General features: G+C 39.1%; 1 protein-coding gene across 4 annotated transcripts in view; it reads left to right on the top strand.

Annotated features, from left to right (window-relative positions):
* The window catches only part of ZNF536 (zinc finger protein 536), a 353,074-nt gene that overhangs the window by 82,456 nt on the left and 250,364 nt on the right, over window positions 1–20,254 (top strand). The gene's annotated exons all lie outside the window — the stretch shown is intronic.

Genomic DNA, 20,254 nt, shown 5'->3' with positions numbered 1-20,254 from the left:
TTTCTGGACATCTGTTCAATACACCCTAACTCCTTCTGTATAAGACTCTGAGGAGCCATCAGCTGGTAACAGTTAGAAAACATTGGGCTAGATATTCACTGGTGACTTGGAGGTAAAACTCTTTATGTACTGGATCTCCAGTGCCCTGAGCTATCCAATTGTCTGTGTCAAATAACCCCAATGTGCCTTGTGTCAAATATTACTGATGTCACTATTGACATTGTGTCAAAAAATGTCATACCTAATGTCTGTCACTGAAGAATGGTGCCAGAGTCAAAATTTGACAAAAACCACTTAGGGACAGATAATGAAAGTACTGTGCATCTTTCTCATTCCCCTTAAAAGGAACTAAGTAAACTGTGAGTCTACTCAAATTTTCTTATGCAGCACACGTTTCAGTGTTGTATATTTCTAGCCACAGATATAATAGATTTAAACTTCCTAAAAATATTGGTAAACAGGGAAAGTTACTCAAAACAAGTTTAAAATGGCTCAAGTTAGCATGCACAGCTGCAGTTGTAGAACAGCTCCATGTGTCCATCCAAGGCGGTAGATAGCTTCAAACATACAGATGCAATGATGCAAGAGATGCTGGGTCATAGGAAGCACAGTGAAGAAAACTGATTTGGTTACTCTCATTACACTTCCCTGTGTATTATTTTAAAATGCTAAAGCTTTACAAAGTTTGAAAACCATGATCATGTATGATAACTTCCAGTGTTTTTGTGAGAAGGTGGTGTTATTACCGTTCTAAATTTAACTTTACTTCCATTATACTCTTCAACATGGCTCGATATGGCTTAGTCTTTCCGGGTTGTCTTACAGTATTCTACAGTTTTGAAGGCAGGATCTTCCACCTGTGTGGATGTAGCCGAAGAAATGTTTACGAGTGTCTCTGAAGAGACATATTCAAGGCTTTTTCTTTTATGGGATTTGTAGGATATTTTGAAATACCCTGACACTGATTTGTAGATGTCTTCATTTTTTTTTCCCCTGAGGGTCAGAGTCCTTCATTTTCAGTTGGTAGTATCTCTGAGTCTCCCTGGCTCATGGAATCTGGGTCTGTATCCCTTCACCTCCAGAGGCAGCATCGGCAAATTCTGCTCTTGGACTGGACTGTGGGCAGCAGTATCTGGCAAGAGTCTAGCTTTGAGGAGACAACTTCAGTAATTCCAAAGAACTCCTGTTAAGTAGTAGTGATAATAATAAAACAATAGTGGACTTTAAGGCAGCATTCTACTCTGCTTCTAAAGCAACTGCCCAAGTTTTCTCAATTAGATGCCTCGTGTTGCCCTGAGAGCCTCTGGACTTGTGTGAAGTAGTGTCGGCTTGTGTTGTCTAGGCAGTTTGTGTGATTTGTTAGAGCCACGAGGTCAAATCTTCCCGAGCAGTAAAGAAATGTTAAGAGACAGTGCTTGATGTATCTGTCAAAAGGCTGACATATCGTGAGCTGGTTTAGTTTTGTCCAGCTTTCCATGAAGTGAAGGAGTCATATGCAGACAGTAAACATCCTAATGTCTGGGTCAACATACAGAATCAATTACTGGAGAGCAGCTGTAGTTCCATTACCTGCGCTGTGCCTACCTGTGCTGACTGCTGCTCTTTTGGAGGCAATGCTCAGAGCTGATGAAAATCCCAGTGTGTTGGGATTGTGAATCATCCGGTGCTGGAGTCCTGTTTGGGTTCTTTGGTACATAGCTGTTTTTTTCTTTAAGTGTTGTGAACTTTGAATCCATATTAATTTTTTTTCTGAAACATCTTTGCCTAAAACACAGTAACAAACAGAAATCAGTGTGCTCTCAGATCATGAATAAAAGCTGGGCTATAGGAAAAATAAAATCCTTCCGCAGTAATACTCAGGAAGATAACAAAAAGATAGAGGCAAAGTATTTGCCTAATTACCAGCATAACTGGATTTAACAAACATGGAATAAATTACTTTTTTTTGGTTTCATTATGTTAAGTAATTTTAAAAAAGAGTCTAGTCTTGGGCATTTTCTCTCTGAAATATACAGTATTTGCAAGTTCAGTGGTGCCAACATTTCTCAAATAAGTGAAATGGCTTAGGTGATATTTAAGATGATTTCATGTGTGATGAATGGCTCATTTACTGTCCTGCATTTAAACTCTGAGCACATTGAAATGTGGGTTTGAAAGTCTGAATTAGTACATCTGGACTCACTGGCAGGTTCTCTTCAAAACAGCAAACCAAAATCTTCCAAAACTTTTCTGGGAACTTTGTATAATCTCAGTCCTGTTTTTGAAAGAATCCTTTCCACTTGCAGGCCTTCCCTGCTTTGCCTCATGTTCCCTTATCCCAGGAGAGATCCTCTGTTATGGCTTTTGCAATATGCCATTTTTGAGTTAATAAATAACACAGAAGCTTCTCCTGACCTAGTCTTGGCCTCCAAGGTGAGAAGCAGAGGAAACAAAGGAAGCAGCTCAGCTCTACGATCTCAGTTACAAACTGAGTTTGGGATGGAACAGAAAGGAGAGAATTTTCATTTCATCCTGTACAAATTTTAGGCATTAAAAAGTCCTGTTTTATTGGCCAAGATTTCTCAAGCTGTTCTATTTGAATAAATAATACATATTTTGAGAGAGATTCCTGAACGCTGTCCTTTTGGCCTTCACTTGTGCTAATGAAGCTGTAGGTTAAATGCTTGCTCCAATTAAAAAAAGAAAAAAGACAACAGAAGTGTGAGCTGTGGTAGGAGTGGGTGGGTGAACGTGCTCTGCTAGAATAACTTAGCCTGATGCTCAGTATAACTTCCGATGTGTGAAGCTAAATGCCTGATCTACCTTATTCAGAGCCAGACCTGAGTGTAAGCCTCTCCCATTCAAAGGGAATGCCCTTATTTAATCCCTCTGTAAGGTACCTGTGGGTCCTTTATTTTCCACTACTTTTATGAAATCCTGGTAATATCAATTTGTTCTGTTCTTTGTAGGGCTTTCTGCCTCTGCCCTTTGTACCAAAGGCATGATTTCTGAATTTGTATTAATTCTAGAAACATTAATTCCCATAAAAAGAGTTAGTGGCTAGACTTCATGCTTGACAAAACACTTTGCAGGGTAAAGTAACATGGTAAAGTTTGTTTAATATACAAATATAATGTTTCCATCCATTTAGTTTAAGGTCCTCTTTCTTATATTTAGCGGTTTACTAATGAGAATACCTGTGTAACAGTAATACTTCAATGGTATTTACTAACATAAATATTTGCTTTCTAGAAGCAATGTTACACAAAATTCCTGAACCGCAGTCTAAGCAGCTGCTGGAATGTTTGAGGTAAGAAACCTGACCTTTGAGGAGGATCAACATCAGGAAAACAGTGTTTCCACTGTTTGTGACTTCTGCCCATAGTGAGGGGGTTTGGAATGGCAGGAGGGTGACCGACGCACACCGTGTCACGGCTGAACCCCAACGGAAAGTTCTTGTCATTATAATTACCTTGATAACAGAAAATATTTTACATGAATTTTAACATATCCTTGTATGCTCAGAACAGTTTGGCAAGGTTTTTCTGCAGCTGATAAGGGAAAATAAATAGAAAGAGACCTTCATTTATACTAAATGTTAGGAGTTGCAAAACCTGTGTGGAAAAGAGGAATCTTGAGTCAGCTTTGTTCTAAATGCTGATGAAGTTACATTAGCCGCAGCTTGAAAGCAGAACAAAAAATGTCCTCTTTGAGGCAGCATCTTTTCCACATACATTCTGCTCATTCTTCCTTAAACTATTTAGTTGCCAGCTATTATTCTCAAGTGTTTGCATTCAACGTGCATTATAAAGTATCATATCTATGTATCCATGTTGCTGCAGTCGATACTTAAATGACGGTCCTGATATTTAATCAAAGCAGCCTTGATTGGGTGCACAGATGACAGTCAGTGATAGAAACGTGAAAGAATGAAGTTTCACCAGTCGTTAGTCAACTGGAGGGCTTTTCCAGATCGTAGATAAGTATACAGAAGCCTTCTACAATAGTAAACCTCCAACAGGTTTATTCTTGGAAGTGCAGGAATTTTCCTTGTATGTTCAGGTGAGTGTTGATATGAGACAGGGGCAGGAATGGTCAGGTGGTAAAATTTTTTTCAGGGTGGGCTTGCAGTTGAGAGATGCAATGGAGATGCCCTTACTATGTCACTTCTCTTAATTATTTTTATTTTAAGGATTTCTTTGGAAGGGGTCTTATACTCTTCTTTTTTTTTTTTTTTTTTTTTCCTTAGTAAAGTAGTTCTACTTAGCTTATTTATTTTTCAGCTTTAAAACATCAGCATTTTATAGATCTGAATTTCACAATGTGAGGATGATTGCTACGTACAATTTGCAAAATTGTGATTAACCAGCCCCTGTTTCGAGTCAGTTCTCCCTAATTCACAAAAGGCTTCCAAGAATAGTCTGCACAAAATTCAGTGTGCAAATTGTAGGGCAGAATTTTAGAGGGCAGTTTAAAGAATGAAGTCCTAAGGGTTTTATCTATATTTATATCTCTTGTTAAACCAAACTCTTATGTAAATGTTACAATCTGTAAATAACAAGCTGAGCAGCTTTCTTAAAGGAAAGATTGCATCCACATTTTTTGAGATTTGGCAAAATTATTAACTTACACAATAGACTAATATACAAGTATATTTGGAAACACTAACGCTAGCCTGTGTCTTCATCTGTATTTTATGGATATTTAAAGGTTTAAGAATACATAGACCTTTCATTTTGCAGTAAAAATTGTCTCAAATTGAGAAACACTGCCCTTAGTGATAGCTTGAAAAAAATGGAGATAGCTTTTGTATACTTTTACTTTTTATAGCCATTAATGTTGTAGTAAATCTTGTATTATTGTATACAGTCTAGATTATTCTTCATTCTTTTGCCTTTGGACAGGAAAGAAATTACTGGCTTCCATCAGTGTTATTGGCAATCCCCATATTCTGACATCTGTTCCTTTCTAAACATTTTACCAACCTTGATGAAATGTAGTTTAGTGTTAGAAGCTGACTTGAAGAAAAAATTGGATGATAAAAATATAACATTGATTAAACACCAGAAGTAATTTACCAATGACTATCAATATTTTGATGGCCATTGCAGTTTATTTCAGAAAAGCTAGACATCTTATAGAAATTTTAATCATATTTAATCTTTGAATTAAGCTGAATAAATGAAATCTCATTTTTTAAACAGGAGGATGAGAGACTGATTTTGCTTAATCTCAATCAAACTCTTTGACTGCATTCCTGAGAATTTTGGGGGCATAGTTTATAGATGCCATGCAATGTACATCTCCCAAAATTAAAAATATCAGTTAATATTTTCTAATACATGGTGGAGATGTTATTCGTGACTTTGCCTCTGGAGCTGTGCCATTGCAACGCTGGACCTAGATTTGCCTGTGCTAGACCAATTGCTGGAGTAGGGGATTCCTGCAGGGCACTCAGAGGGGCCTCAGACAGCAAAAGTGGTGGGTCTCTGGTAAACCGCTGACTTTACACGCCTTCTTTATTAACTGGGCTTCATTAAAATAAAGCAACGTAGTAAAAGGCGAGTGTGATTATTCTGCCTCTGGTACCACGTGTTGAGCAATTATGGTGTGTCTTTCCCCATGCTGTGGGGTGGTGAGCTACAAGAGGACCTTTGCAAGAGGTTCTTGAGGGTTGGGGCAAAAGAAGAGTTGAGTGTTTCATTGCCTAGGATTGGAACAAGCTAATTACATTGTGAAGGAGTAGGGTATGAATAATATCCTCTTGGGAAGGGAAGTATGGGGGAAATAAATTGAAAAGGGCTACTATAGAGTGTGTGTTCTGATGTTGTAAAAGGTAGATGTACAAGAGGAGGGGAAGGTGTGATTAGATTTTTACAGAAGCACTTAGCAGGAGTCTCAGTGGAGCTGTTGAAATTCGCGGGATTTACTATGGACTGGTAGTGTTTGGGAAAAGAGTTTGGGCAATGCTAAACTCTGAAGACCCATGTCCTATGAGTGGATCCTCCCTGAATGTTTTTCACCGAGGCCATAACACTTCAAAAAGGAGAAGGTGGCATATTTCTCCAGCACTGTGTATGTATATGAACTACTGAGGACAAAATGAAATTGTAGCTCTTGATTAATTCACTTAGTTGCACCAAGATTTTCAAAGGTGGAATTACTCCTCTAGCAATAGGATCTTATAGGACTTCAAAGCTATTTTTGATTCCCGTATGTTTGAGAGTAACTTGAACCATTGAGGGTTCAAGGTAGTTGCTAGGCTATCTGAAGTGGAGGGGATTTGAGAGATTTGTTTTCTCCATTTACAGAAAATTTTAATTTGAAGGAAAATTTTCCTAACAGACTCCTTTAGAAACTCAGCATTTAATGTGAAAACAGTTTTTCTTTCATTTCCTGGAAGTCATATATGGTAGCAGAAACCGAGTGGTCTAGGTTAAAGTGGTGTGTAAACTGACAATTTTTGGATTCTAGTACTTTCTGCTAATCATATAAAAAAAAAAAATATTTCACACATTTCAACCGGAGACCTCTCAGCATGTTTTATAAATTCATTCAAAGATGAATGAATTCTCACAGTTCCTTGCTGAGGATATTTAGTCGAGAGTAAACGTTATAGACAAAATGTCACTTTTGGAAAGTGCCTTGTTTTTCTTAAAGCTGATTTTTAATATTTTTTTTTCTTTTTGAAAATGTTGGATTCAACTGGGCTTATATGTACCTAGCAGGTGTACAGTCAGGTGGTCAGGACACTGCCCTGGGAAATGGAATGACCGAAGTTCGGATGCATGCCATTCTGGAGCCTGAATGACTCAGAGTTAAGTAGAAAACCAAGAATAAATAAAAAATAATCTCTGAATTAGAGAAAGGAACAGAACTTGGTTCTCCTCTGCTGTAGTGTGCTCCTGTAACTACCAGGAGACAGAGATCTTGATTCTTCTTCTGACAAAGTGAAGTCACCATCTAAAAATTGTTGTTTCAACACAACTGTTTTATACAAACCTTTTGAATAATAATACAAATCCACCCCCCCAAAAAAACCCCCAACAACAACCAACCAACAAACAACCCAAAACCCAACAAACCCAACAAAAATCACCAAACAAAAAAGCTAGAAATTAGAGAAGGAAGAAAGAAAATTGTAATTCTGTAATCATATTTAATATCTCTTGTTCAAGGTTGGGGAAATTAAGAAGATTTCAGTTATTTGCCCCCGTGTCGCACAGCTACATCAGCAGGAGTCTGACATAGGGCCCAGGAGTCCCGACTAAGCAGGGCGACGTTATAATCGGTAGGTGCTCGCCTGCCCTTTTCAGGCCTGTATTGCCTGATAGCCTTCTTGTACCATCTTGCAGGCTCCCTTTAACATATGGTTTCAAAGCTGTTGATGTTCACCTGCTTAGATATCTGTACAAACTACTAGTAGGAACTACATAAATATCTAACAGATGCACACATTCACCCTGGGATTAATGCATTCTGGACTCGGACCCGTCAGCATCACACCCCTTCACAATTGCATTTTATTTTTTCACTTGCTCATGTGGTGTACACCTGTGACATGCTGGCAATGCACTTGCTTGCAGTGAGAGAGCCCCTCAGGTTCAAAGCTATCCTTATATCTTTGTTCCCTTATGCGTGAACCTTTTGAGGTTTTCTCTTAGTGTTCAAAAGGCTTGAGCGTGGCACTACATCTTTAAAACCTATTCTGACCCTTTTTTGAATACACTGAATATAAAAGCAGAAACAAAGTAAGGAGAACTAGATAAATAGATGCAGGGAGACATCATAAGGAAAAAAAAAAGCTCCTCAGCTTGCCAATATTACTTCATGCTTTTTATTGCAAACCTGTAAACTAACAATAGACCACCACCTCACACAGCTGGGTGTGCGAATTGAAGGTGCACTGAATGTGTGGGCTTTCCAAATGTAGCACGGTAACAGGAACACCTGTGCTAAATACCTTTGCATTGATTTTTAAAAAATTATTTTCTCTTTTACAACATTCGCAGTCCTCTTTTAGAAGTCTGCATAGGGGAAAATGCGGACTTTGCTTTAGTTTCAGTTATAAGACATCTCCCAAGGTTCAATGGAGCTGTTAGAAATTCACAGGGAATTACATGCACTAAACAAATGCAGGACTGGATCTTAAAATGGAGGAGAGATTGTTCTGGACCCAGCTTTGCTAAGGTACATTGGCTTTGGCTAGTAGTCTCCTTGCAGTTCAGTCCTGGTTGGTTTGCTTATTTTTTTGATTTTTTTTTTTTTTTAAATGAGCATCCAATGTTTCAATAGCCAGTTTACAGCAACAGAAAGGCTAATAAAGATACTAGTAGTCTGTAAATGTATATCTTAAGGCACGTCAGTGATTTCAAATTACTAATATTCAATAATTCATGGTTGCTTAATGAAATGAAAAATCAGAAAAAGCAGAATTGAGAAATTTCTATAACTTAATTCTCATCACTGCAGAACCATGTAGTTACTGTTGTTGCTGCTATTATTTGGAGTTGTAGATTAGGTTTAGTGGTATGTCTGATGTTAAATTTCAGGGATAAAAGAAAAAGATGCTTTTTACTGCCAAGAATTTACCGTAACATTCTGGGCTATGAATCTGAGAACTATAAAGACGGACATTGTCAGTAAAATCTAAGCATGCTTTTTTTTGGTCAGTTTGTCAGCAGTGTAAATGGATTCAAGGGTTGCTCAAAGAGCTAGTTAACCTTTTCTCCTTTACCAATACCCAAATTTGAGGTTCTCTTACCTAAGTACCTACCAATTTGTGTCCATAATTTCTATTAATTCTGAGTCTTCCTTTCTTACATTGTTGTTACTTGAAATGGAAAATATTGGTTGCATTCCAAGAGAAAAATTTATAGCCTGTCATTTTAGCCTTGTGCTATTTCAATACAATAATACAAATGCATTCCCTCTTTGTGATAAGTGTATTTTTCCTTTTACTTTCTCATGCGATGTTCAGACCCTTTCCAGATTGACTTTGTCTCTGTGGTCCCAGAGATTATAAATGCTCAGCGAGCCTTTAAAGATAGTTTTTACCCTTTAAAGCAAGTGGCGCAGACTCTCTTGTTCTCTGTTGCACTCAGGCTGGGGCTGCGGGAGGCAATTTTGATCTTGTATAGCAAAAAGTTGGGGCTTGTGGTACTTTCCTGTTAGGTCAACTTATAACCTTGAATATTTTCCTTACATTTTGTATGGGAAATATGGCATCCTCTAATGTTGGAGAAGCTTAAAAAGTTTTCCAGGCCCAATCCGAGCTCCTGTTGATGTGTTCAGTGAGAAGGAGATGGAGCTTAGGAACACAGAAGTGCTGCACGTTTTGGAAGCGAGAAGGAGACCCACTGGACAAAATTTTCTTTCCAGTAATTGAGGGAAGATGGGAGTCTCGTAACAGTAATGTGGACTCCTCTAATTACCACTTCCAAGTTATTAGCATCTGGAGCCCTTTTTCCCCCCTTTCCTATCTAGCAATTGCAGAGTGGGATAGATTAACGTTGTATAGTGGACTGTGTTTCTCACTGTTGGCATTTGGTTGTTTGCTGAAAGGGATACTTCCAGCTGAAGTACAGGCTTTTTACCTGGCTTGGAATCCCAGTCTGTTCTCTTCATAGATAATGTATATTCAAGCACCAAATTATTTATTTACTTCTCTTCTCCCTGCCCCCAGCAAAGAAAAAAAAAAGCACATCTTAAAAAGCCAAAGAAAACCAGTCAGACACATGTTTTGCACATGAAGAATCACGTCCATAGTAAAATGGGATCCATATGTGTGTTTTGGATGTAAGCATCAATGCTCAGTTTAGTTTTGCCCACATGCCAGGGCGTGTGCACCGCTGCCGAAAGCTCAGAATTTTCTTGGTAAATCACACACAAAGTTTGAACTCAGGGTTGCATTAGAGTCATAAGTTCATAGTTTTCTGTTGTTTCTTTCCCCATGTATGGTGTCCTTTGTTTACAACCCAAATCCTCTCAAGATTAAACTTTAAAAAGACTCTGTGATTTAGTGGACTTAGGATCAGATTCTAACCTCCAGTGTGAAACGAGCCTGACTGTAGCACTCAATAGCAATAGAGGATTGTTTGCAGTTGTGAAGAAATGACCGCCAAACACTATTCAGAAAAAAAGATACTGGGACCAATTTTTGCATGGATGAAATATTCAGATGAATGTTAAAAAATGGAGTAACAATAGACGGTGACATACACAAAGGGTAAAAGAAATTACTACCATTGCACGTTCCCTCCCCATCCCCAACCATAATTATCTTAGGAAAAAGCTACATATAAAGAAATATACCAACTTGAAGCTATCTTCCACATATGTCCTGCAGAAGGATCTGGACAGATGGAAAATTTTCCTGCATGAATCTGTTTGCAGTTTTAAAATTTATAAAGATAATTGTCTTTTCAGTTCATCTTCTAAGTTCTGGGCTTGTTTATGCTTACACATTAATTTTATTCCTTCCCTTCACTTTCTCCCAAATAGGAACAATCTTGTAGCAAGATCAGATCCTTGCTGTTGCCCAGGTACTTTGTACTCCTCTGGCAGTGGAAAGCACCTGTGACGTCACTGGCCAACAGAGGATTTGAAATACCATCTCTTGAGACAATCATTAGTAAGTGGCAGCAGTAGCAACAGTATGCCGCCTCCTTTCTCTGGGGATATCATAGAATCATTGAATGGTTTGGGTTGGAAAAGGTCATCTAGTTCCAGCCCCCCAGCCACGGGCAGGGACACCTTCCCACCAGACCAGGTTGCTCAAAGCCCCATCCAGCCTGGCCTTGGACACTGCCAGGGATGGGGCATCCACAGCTGCTCTGGGCAGCCTCTTCCAGTGTCTCACATGGAGCAGGGAGACAACCTGTGACTATCAGATGAGTTCTTTGTCCAATATAGATAAAAAGGATGTATTGGCTGAAGAACAGCTTTGAAGCTTGTTCTACTGTACACCAGGTTGTTAGCTGGGTAATCCAAAGATTACTTTGTAGACCAGTGATATTCTGCCATCACATCTCAGTTATTTTCAGGGCATGGGAAATGAGGTTGATTTTAAATATGGAAAGATCCTTCCTGTGTTTGCACAGAATTTAGCTGGTTTGGGGGTACTAATGATATGTAATATAAATAAAGCAAATCTGAAAGTAAGTAATGCTTCAAGCAACAGGGAGATGAGGAGGGAAAAGATGCCTTCGTGGCATTTTTTTTCTTGGTTCTTTTTTCTTGTCATCATGGTCTTGCTCCTGAAAGAGATAGCAAGCTGCCTGCTACTAGCACTTCATTATATAGTAAGTTTTGGAGCTTCCTATTGGGGCTAGGTGATCAATTATTTTATAAAGAAAATGGGGTGTTTTTTCAAAAGCTGTGTTTTATTTTCATTTATAATTATCTCCACATAAGTCTTCAATTTTGAATCTTGAATTGGACACACATGCACACTGACTTGCATATAAAAGATCTGTGACAGCAGTCACATGATGTTTCCGTACCATAATTACTGTCTGAATCAGGCCCAGAGTCCTTGGAAGATCCAGAAAACCTACAGAAAGCTGGTTTGAGTTTACCTATGGGACTCGGAACTCAGCTCAGGTTTTTATGTCATTAATAAATATTTTTTTTTTAAGGGAGAGAGTTTCTTAGAAGACTAGACCTGTAAAAGTAATGCCATCAGCTGGAAATCTGGTCCATGTGAGTGTTTTCGTGAGCTGTTCTTGCATCTTTCCCTGAATGATGTTCTTAAATTTTGTGGTTTAACGATCATATTTCTCAGATTCTTAAATCGAGTATGTATTTCACTCATCTGTTGCATAAGAAATCCCTATGTAGATAAGATGGTTTTGATTTTTCAGAGGGGAAATGGTTAAGCTGATTTTACCAACATGCAATTGTTTGCAGAAATGTATAAAATAAGTAGAAATAGCTTCACTTCTGTCAAGTGACCTGAATTTCTTATCTCTAAAATGTTATTTAAGAAACATATAACAGATTTTTCATCTTTAAGTTGATCTTTGAAAATCTTGTCATGGCTCCATAAGAAATCCATACCTTAGGTAATAATCTTTACAGTAACAGTAGATCCCAGAGAGTTTCATGAGACTGTGCAGTATGCCAGAACTAGGACTGTAAAAAGCACCTGAAAATAAGGTTGAAATCCAGGTAACTTTTCATTAGGCCAAAAAATAAGACCTATTATGGCTGCTCAACAGTCAGGCCTTGGGAGAGCCTCAAGCAGGTCCTTTCACTTTGATGTGTATGTGCCACCTCTGCAAAGGTGTTATCCTTTCAGTTTACATATACATTCACATACATTTCTTTAGAAATATTAAAATTGGTGCTTGCATGAATGCACAGAGGAAACCTTGGGTTTATATCTTCATATAGATGGTAACTGCCATACTGTGAGCCAACAGGACCTCTCTGCCGGTTCACAGAATCCCATTGTTTCTGCCGCGCAGCCCCAGTGTTGCGGAGGCCAGCCGGAGCGCTGCACGCTGTCGGAGGACTACATCAGCAAATCAGTGGCTAATAAAGACAGGCAGCAACAGCAGCAGCAGTGTTGGCCTTCTCCACAGCAGGGTACCACAGATGTTTCAGATAACAAAGTGAGCTTCGCTGACAGAACATGTGCGTAATATATAAAATAATGGGAACCGAAAAAAAGGCGGGGGGGGGGGGGGGGGGGGGGGGGAAGACCACTCCAGTCCACCCATGTAAAAATGTTTTTTATTTATAAGTGAGCAGCCGAATACAAATGTTGTCTGCTTCCATAGAAGTAAAAAATAGCAGGCTGGTGTGAATGGGAGACTTTGCGTGGTTTCTAGTAAAATAGACTGCATTGAAATCGTTTCCTTGTCCCTAGGGTGGGTCCAGATCTTCATCTGCGGTAAATCCATGCCATTTTATTTTCTAGCAATTATACTTTAAGTCCTTTGAAAATCTGACTGTGCTGTGGTTTCCGCGGCAGATCATGGCCAGAGTTTCCTGTATAACACTGGAAGGCTGAACAGGTTTTGGATGGTACCTGCTCTACCAAACAGTTGCTGCACTGTGGAGTTTTGCAGGGTGGATCTGGAGAAACAGGAATATGCAGTGATGACCCACAACTACCAGGAAAAAAAAAACCCACCATCTCAAGTAAGATAATTAGCTGGGAACTGGAGGAATTACAGCAGAAATCCCTGGTTTTGTGATATAATAGGCTTACCCTCTACTGTTCAAGTGTCCCAAAGTAATAAGATCAACCTCATAGCTGAGGAATCCTTGAGTGAAGGAGACTTTCGTAGTCCTTTCCTGTGCTGGTCCCAGGGGCACAAAAAAGGAGCATGAATGGGGCACCCTAGAAATTGCCGGCCCACCCAGTCCCACTGGTATCTGGTGAATGCTACCACCGTGTAAGGGTCCTGTATGACTGCATGTGTGGTCAGCTGAACAAGGGTTTGCAAACAGGGTTGGGAGAAAACCTGAAGTGCCTTGCTGTCCCCCATGTGTCTCTGCGCCTGCTGCTGCACTGCCAGCGCTCGTACGCCTCGAGTGAGAGCTGCTTAGGAGTGTGCAACTTGTTAGCCTGCTTTTGAAGAATAATAGACAATGGGATTCAGCATGATGGAACAGGAAACTCCTATCAGAGGCTAATAAATGTTTCCTTGTAAAATGGGGAGATGCTTATGTGAGTCCAGATATAAAGTGAAAGTAAGACAGGCCCTGGAGGAATTACTGAGGTAATAAATGTACTTACTAGGGCAGTGTGTGCCAGAGCGAGACAGAAATGGGCTAAGACCAGAAGAAAATTAGAACCTCAAGTGCAAGTTGAAGCTCAGTGGTCAGGTGAAATTCAACCCTTTCCTCTGAGAAAAGAGTATCTGCTGGTGACTGACTTGATTATCTGGGATTGGCGTAGCCAATGAAAAGAACAACAGTGTATGGTTTCTGGCATCTGTCCTGTTTTAAGAAGTAAGACATGAACATAGAATATGGCAACCAGCTGAAGGAGGATTTGGCTCTCCAGACATACACATTGTTACGTACAGATTGTGCTGTTGCAACTACACCGTTGTAATGGGTCAGGGCCTGTTTGGGGGTCGGATTATTGGGGCATGAAGCTCAGCGTCACAAGGTGGCTGAGATGCTTTGAGGCTGGCTATGGGATAAGTGGGCTGGCCCAGCACTGTGCTCCTCTGCATGTACTTGTGTATTCTTTATCTTGTTCAGAACAGTCATCTAAATTGTGAGAGGTGAGGGCACACATTCATTCACAGTGAAATCAACACGAAATTGGAGGTGAATGATCTATAGTAGACATTTCTGAAGCTGAAATATAACTGCAGGCTATGCTCTGAAAAACTTGTGGCTATATATGTGTTGTGGTCTCTTTATCAAGGTTTATATTTTCACTGGTTCACTAAAGCAAAGGTATGTAAAAGCAGGACTTCTGTACTGCTTTCTTTAACTGAAGAAAGTAAAATAAATCCTGATCTAAAAAAAAAAAAATAATAAATTAAATATTTTTTTTCCCTTCTGGGCAGCATCTTATAATTGAAATCCACCTTGAACATGCCAAGGTCAAAATTCAAAACACGGAATATGTTCATCAAGCTGCCCAACAAGATACCTTTATTCAGCCAAATTGGAAAACTTGTGTGTAACTCAAAAGATCAGAATAGAGTCCTTATTGAGCAAGGTTAGGAGGGATAGAAACAATCGGCTTATATAGAGTATTTTTACTTCATAGGAATGTGGTTCTGATTGCTGAAAATGTATCCTTTGCATGAAGTACAAGCATAATCCTATGCCTACTTTGCCCTTTGAGTAAAAGTATGCTTAATAGCAATTTCAGGGGGGAAAAAAATCTATTTAAAGCCTGTTGAGCAGAATATCCACTTATAGAGGGAAACTATAAGTGAATAATGTTAATGGAGTTCTGTTTTGTAAAACACATAGGACAACTAATAGAATCAAACTACTATAACAGTGGATGATTGAATTACATTTAAGAGAGTACCTAATTTATGACCTTTAAAAATAGTTTGAGAGCTGTTTTGTAAATCCTAGACCTCCTTCATACAAAAGTTTTTAGGAATCTCATCTCTCACTTTATATTATGGTCAGAGGACCTTTTGTGCTATTGTACGTCAGTAGTTCCATTAAAATATTTAAGTAGGCTAATTAGTGAAAGAAAAAAAATGCTCTCTGGAGAAAACTATTATACCTGTTTATTAGTATGGGAGAAGTTCTTAATGTGGGAGTAAATTTTGAACAATAGCAATGAACAATGACCAGATCCAGGACCTCCTCAGAACAGGGAATTAAGCCCTATAAATATCAATTATTGAGTGTTTTTCTTCCAAACAGTAGTTTTTTAGAAAGTAGAAGTTTGTGTGTAGCTTCCACCAATCACTGACATATTATGTACAGGAACATGAAGTTTTATGCTCCCATCATTATTTTTCTTCCTATTTAATTTACTGTATCTGTTTTATTGCTGTGAAACTCTTTGATTCAGTGTTATCTTGTGCAAAGGAAACTCCCAAATTTAGTGCACACTTTATTAAAACTGTTTTTATTTTTATCAGTTTTAAAGAGGTTGCTCTTGCAGACATTTGATGCCGATTTTGTGTTTAGGAAAGGGAATTTGAGAGCCTTTCCATGTAGCACTGGGTTTTATATAGAGATTCTGTGTAGGAATGCACTTCTAAAACTCTCTTGTTAAGTTTTACATCATTCCTTAAAACATCCTACAATTTTGTTAGCTTTTGTGCTGGAGGGTTGTGCCTGCTGTGGTGTCATTCATTGCTCATCTTAAAAGAAGGCAGAGAACAAAGGTGGAATAAGCTGCTAATCTTCTGGATCAGCCAGACGTTATTGTTCAGTGGTATATGGGAATTTAAGGCACCGATCCTTAAGGGCGAGAGGTGCAGGAGAGGGGCTGTGAGGCTGCCAGAAGCAGTCACTTCCTTGTCGCATCCCGGTTGCCAGAGCGCTGGTGCGTCATGCTGTCTTAAATGTGGCTTTTGCCTGCTGGGTGCAATGGAGCTCTCCGTGGAGCATCACATTTCCAGAGAGCTACAAATGGAATTGGCTAGTTTAAGAATGCAATCATTTGATATTTTTTTTTTTTTTTTTTTAAGATCAATTTAGCCAGAAAGACCCTAGCACTTCATAGGTCTTGCTTGTTCACTACGAAAGCGCTGTGCCATAGCTCCGCACGAGTTCCTGTTGAGGTAACCTCGAAATTATTACCGCTGCAGAACCAGAGCCAAAAGGGCTGGACTGCATGTGTACAGCTAAGGGATGGGCTAGAAAAAGGCAGTGAGATTTCTGTGGTCAATCATACTTACAATTCTGTACTTTATAACGTAAAGTAAAAAATGTATTGTTTTACAGAGAAGCTCCATTATAGGTCAGCCCTTGTCTTAACCAGCCACTTGAAAGTGGCCCCACTTGACTCCCAATACAATTTACTCTGACCGTTAGTTAAGGACTGTTTCTGCTATGTCTGTGGTGTTCACAGCTCCATATGGTGGTTGCTTAAGGCTGATCTAAGAGTAAACAAGGAGTACAGGGTTTCAGTCGCAGGAAGGTATGGGACTCAGTCTATAAAACTGAAGAAGATAAATGGGAGGGAGGTACTCTGTCTTTATTTTCACCAAATATATCAAGAATCGGAGATTAGGTCTCACTTCTCTTTTTGTCATTCTTGGTGGTTCATTAGCATACTTTTTCCAAAGTAAAACTATTTTTTTGTGTGTGTTTGTGATTTTATTGCTGCTTTTCTGAAAATTATCTTACTGCACTATCCTGTATGTTTAGTACTTGCGACAAGGAGAGATTATGGCTTTGCCCCAAACTGCTTACAGTCTGGATACTTTTACAGTGAACATCTCTGAAGCAGCAAGGAACATCTTTGTGAGGATGAGAGAGAATGTCAGGCTAAAGCACCGTAAATAATTTATAGTCCTCAGATAATTGTCCTGTGAAAGTTTCCAGTGCTTCTAGTTTCTTCCTACCACCCCTATTTTCAGCTATCAGTTATAGAATCTTGACTTAATATTGTTAATTGCATAGTAAACAGAACAATATTGTTTGCCCCAAGACAGATTACCATTTCTCATTACAGAATTCACATAGACCACAAATCATTGATACCATCTCCACCAGTTATAATAAAGTTTATCTTCAATCTGATAAAAAGCATGTACTGAATAATAACTGTTGCTCTTATTGTAAGTGGTTTAAAAACATGGTTTTTAAAAAAGCTGGATAGTTCATTGAAGTTACAGTTCTGCATTTGCCCTAGCAAAGAGAGGTGAGAGTTGTGGACATAAGTGGCCAGATTTCCAAGTGTGACTGTGGGTGCAGCGTGTGCGGTTGCACTTGACAACTGATGAACCTCTTCCTGCTACCGGAGTCAACTAACACAGTCAGTCCCCCTTTTCCTGCAGTTATCTCTGTTTGTACTTGAACCCAGTTTTCAGTGTTATGTGTTTGCATCTGTAGCTTATTCATAGAGATTTAAAGTGCCTTTAGATGCTGTGAGAAGGTTTATCTCTTATCTTCAAACTGCAGAGATCCTCCGTGGTCTGGAGGTTTCTGCCTCAGCCCCCAAGACGAGTAGTTACACCTGCAACGCTGCAAGCACAGGCACTAAGTCCTGGCTGAAAGCTGCCTGAAAAAACAGTCTCATTTTACTTATCTCCCACCACTATTATGCACACTCACAGATGAAGAAGAAATAATTTAGTATGACACAAACCACCGAAATCCATAAAGGGAATACCATGGCAGAAGTATGGATATTGTTATGCTTCTCGACTATTTTGCACAAAGTGGAAATCTTCCAGTAGTGCTTTTCCAATCTTCCCTGGTGAATTTAGGTGCCCTGTGGGGAAGCTAATCTTCTAGACCTAAATGTTTTTATGTCATATATGCTAAGCTGGAAGCACTTGCATCAATGTGTAAGTGTCATTAGGCACAAGATGGCCCAAATGTTAGCTGTCACAGCTGAATTTTGCATTTTGCTACCTGTTCCCATTTTGATCAGGCTCAGCCAGTAAGTTCAGCTCCAAATACAAACTTTCTCAAAGCCTGGCTCTGCTCCTGACTCAAGGTAGACCTAGTTTGGTGAGAAGTCCCAAGATTTGGAGCCAGTTTTAAAGTTCAGGGACTTTATAAGGCAACTGAAAATATTATGGAAGTCCATCAGGATTTGGATCAGGGTGTGTGAAGTTGTGACTGAATCAGGTTCTAGTGTAATTCTGTGGGGAAACAAGGATTCAGCAGGATTCTTTCAGAGTTGAACCCCAAACTCATTAAAATATTACAATAAAGTAATTAATGCACATGGCCACTAGACACTCTTAAAATGTAAATTTCACAGCTGTAAGAAATTAGATTTGTTTAAAAATAACAGAAGGCTCAAGTACAAATTATGGAGTAAAAGCCTATAAAATTTCAAACTTGGTTTTAAGGCACAGCCCTTTTTTTATTATTTTTTTTATTTTTTACTAGATCATTTGCTTTAGCACTAGCATTCAGAAACTGAATTCCTTGTCTGTCTTTTGCCTCTGAAGTTGCAGTCAGGCACCAGTGTAGAACTGATTAGTTGGGAAGTTTTCTTATCCCAAGGTCAGACACAGAGAACAAGGCAAACTTTGCAATGAGTCTGTGCCCCATCTGAACCCCATCTTGTGTTCAGGAGGTGCCAAGCTCGCAGCTACAGGCACAATATTGTGAAGTTCATTGAATGCCAGTTTGAGTTGTTTGCACAGCTGGGGGACAGGTAGTTCTCAGCGGACACCCATGTATTAGCAGTTGGGACCACTGCTTTTTCACTGTACATGAGTTTTGGCTGGCACAAGCATAACTTGACCAATTTGAGTAGTTCCTGGAAGTCAGTGCCCCTAAATCAATCTGTGCCACAGAGGCTAAGAAAAGTAAAGCTGCTCCAAAGTTCAGGAGCAATGGAGCCAACTGGATTTTGCAGGGTATCTACATCTTCTCAGTGCAGAGGCCTAATTCCAGATTCTCCAGCACTTTCTCACCCATCGCTGTTTACAAACATGGGCCTGGCTATAATGCAAGAAAAGACTTTGACTAACAAATGTCCAGCAGTGTATTTCAATCTGTTTACATTTGAAACAGCGTTGAAATATAGGGCTCCACAATGGCTTCTTGGCACACCAGCTTCATCAGACTACTGAAATGGGTGGAAGAAGGAATTCTAGTCAGAATATGTTCCAGATGAATCCTGTTGGAGATCCGTTTCTAAATGTATGCTACGTGCCTAACTATTAAAAAGTTCAGATTATGACCCCTCTAATGTTATTTTAATGCTAGTTTTTAAAATGTAATTATAAATCAAATTACATTTGAGATCTGAAGCTGACAGTAGTGAGCTGGAACACTCTAAGAGCTGCTTTAAAAATAACCCCTCTCAAACTTTATTAGTGATTTCAGAAAGAGAAGTGCAAGTGGACTAGCCAGATTCATCCACGCTGTTTCTGTCTGAGATAGGACAACTTGCTAAGTGTCAGTTGTTTTCTGGTTTGCAGAGATGTAACAGGGGATCTTTCATCTTTACCTGGAAATTGCATTTCCAAAGTTTGAGTTTCTTTGAGCTTAAGCAGAAGGCATGAGCTCATTCAAATTGTATTTCCTCCCTTCTTTTCTTATTCTTTACTGTAATGAATTTCTCTAAAGATTAAGATTTCTAAACACTGAACAGCAACCAAGACACCAACTAAGCTGAGAAAAGCAAGACATGATTTGGCAGGTGGAAAATTTTTGGGCAGCTCAAGCAATCATAGGAAAGAAATGTGCTTAGTGACTGTCATTGTGTTGGTCAATGGCATCTGCTCACCTGGGTGAAGGTACGTAAGTATTTGAAAAAAGGGTCTGGAAAAGAGACCAGAAGGACATAGCTGAGAGAATGTAGGCATTCAGCAGGGTTGAAATGTTCTGTTCAGATAATGTCTGTAATGGTTTTGGTACTCTTTTTCTTTTTTTTTTTTTTCCTTCTTTCAGTAAATGTAAATATTTGCATTAGATACTCCTGTAACTTGCCTAAAAATGAACTAATCCACAAAGACAGTGCATTAGAAACTACAGAATTCAAATTTCCATTTATATAGATGTAGTTTAAGGGGGGAGGGGAGGGGGGGAAGGGAAGAATCACTGGGTAGGTAGAGCTGAACGAACAATTCATAGTGACTCCTTCGGTATGTTTTGGAATTTTTCTTTTCTTCTGAATGTGGAAAGTATTCAG

Source organism: Falco rusticolus, chromosome 15 (genome assembly GCF_015220075.1).
Source record: "Falco rusticolus isolate bFalRus1 chromosome 15, bFalRus1.pri, whole genome shotgun sequence".
NCBI lineage: Eukaryota > Metazoa > Chordata > Aves > Falconiformes > Falconidae > Falco > Falco rusticolus.
Note: the sequence above shows the minus strand (reverse complement) of the source record. Positions and strands in the feature narration are given on the sequence as shown.